The 2,064-nt window shown below is 42.8% G+C and overlaps 1 protein-coding gene across 1 annotated transcript in view; it reads left to right on the top strand.

Annotated features, from left to right (window-relative positions):
• Positions 1-2,064, top strand: part of LOC105304362 (voltage-dependent calcium channel subunit alpha-2/delta-3-like) — a 676,581-nt gene that overhangs the window by 623,457 nt on the left and 51,060 nt on the right. The window lies entirely within an intron of this gene.

Genomic DNA, 2,064 nt, shown 5'->3' with positions numbered 1-2,064 from the left:
CCTGGGAAGGGACTCTGTGTGTGTGTGTGTGTGTGTGTGTGTGTGTGTGTGTGTGTGTGTGTGTGTGTGTTTTCAGTGCTCTGGTCAGCTCAGCCTGGGTTTGATGCCCAACCACGTGCAGTATGGGAAAGTTTAGCTGCCAACAGAACCTTGTGAGTGGAAAGGGTGAAGAGGATTTTCCTAATGGAACAGGGTGATATTTGCAAAAGAAGGAAAGAAAGATTCAGGGCAATTTACAAAAATGTCTCCCTACATTGTTCTATTCATAAATAATCTTAAGTATAAAACAAATGGATGAAACTGCAGTGCAGTGGGGATCTTCTGATGTTAGTAAGCTGGCTTTCAGGAAGCATTCTGAATCTGTCACATAACCCCTGACAGATACCAGTGCATGCCAGACATTTTACTTGAGTTCAGGATAGTCCTGAGGAAGATAGCTCCTCTGCTCATGTATGAGAGCCAGTGTGCCCTCCCCAGCCAGCTCCTCTCTGTCTGCCTCATTAGCTTTTCTGTCTCTTCTGGACTTGAGATTCCTTAGGGATAAGACCTATGTCTCATTCCTGCTTGTCTTCCAGCACATGGCATGGAACTTGGCACATAGCTGATGCTCAAGGAATGTTTATCATGGGAATCAATAAATAATAATGACTAGGCTGGCAGCAAAACTTATAGACTACAAATGTGGCACTATTGTATTACCTGGAGCCACACCTGAGACCTGTCTATATTGCCAACTAGTGTCATCAGTGGGAAACAAATCAAGCATTAGGAGTAGAGGCCTGGCATCACTACATGTACCTTGCACATGAATCTAAATGCATATTCATGTGAGCCCACATGCATGATTAACTTGGGAAGCTAACAGGAAGCAGTCAATCTGTTGAGCAAGTTTGTGTTTTATAAACCAGGTGTTCGGTATTATTATTCATCATTTCCTTTGATACCAGAATGGTCCCCATTATGTAGCATAGGAAATGAAGGATATGGAATAATATACACATATTATACAACAGAGCACCACAGCTAAGCATTTTGGAGGCCTGTTCAAAGCCTGGGCAAGTGTAATTGAATGGCAGTTCATTTTAGGATTCCCACTTGGACTTAAGTTAATGGGATTTTGCCCAGATGGACCATGGTGACCCCCCCCCTTCCATTCCTACCCTTTGGAAAATGAATGTTGACTCTATGTCTGCGTTTTTCTTGGAAGCAACATGTATGAATCATAAGCAGATCTTGCCTCAGCAGCTGCTACAGGTTAAGGGGCCACAGAGAAGCAGGGACCCCCTAGCGTTTAGGGACAGAGCGTGTTTGGCTATGGTTGGCTGCATAACTGCTGGTTGGTGGTCTGGAAAAAAAAACTTTTGCCACTGGCTGCTATTTCCTATGGCAGGAGTACAGAATGCCTTTCTATCATAAAGTACTTACAGTGCACATTAACTTTCAAAATTGATGTTCCTTCTCCGTGAAGTATTTAAGGTTTACAGAATCCAGACCTGTGGAGACTGGGAAAGATGGAACCGGTGGGTGCAGAAGAGCATCTGCATGTTCTGCAGGTGATATTTCCAGGGTTCTGCCAGCCCTCATGGCCATACTGATGAGCTTGTATATCAGGAAGATACATGTTAGGGTTCTGGCCAAGACAGTCCAAATCTGGGCCAGAACTGCCCCTAGGAGAGGACTAGTGAGCTCATAGCGTAGTGTCTAGACTGAGCTCACTGCATTTCCTCTGTTTACCTGGGGCTGATTACAAATGAGTTGTTTCAGTACAAATGCAATATTATGGTATGTTTTTTTTAGGTGATGATGCGGTAATTATATTTGGCATTAGCTCCTGAGTGGAGTCGACACTATATTTTGGCTTAATATTTGGAAGTTAGTTTCTCATGATCTTGCATTTGTGCCAGAACAATGACCAGTGATTTATAATTGATTTTTACTGGTTGCAGAAAAAAATCTTCATTTCTCATTATTGTCAATGGTATGTTTTGATTTCATTCATGATGCATGTTGGAATCGCTTGAAATTTAAGTTGCAGAGTGGAAGTCACACAGGGTTATGGATCAG

This window comes from Pteropus vampyrus, unplaced genomic scaffold (genome assembly GCF_000151845.1).
Source record: "Pteropus vampyrus isolate Shadow unplaced genomic scaffold, Pvam_2.0 Scaffold337, whole genome shotgun sequence".
Lineage (NCBI taxonomy): Eukaryota > Metazoa > Chordata > Mammalia > Chiroptera > Pteropodidae > Pteropus > Pteropus vampyrus.
The sequence above is the reverse complement of the archived record's forward strand: the minus strand, read 5'-3'. Positions and strand labels throughout refer to the sequence as shown.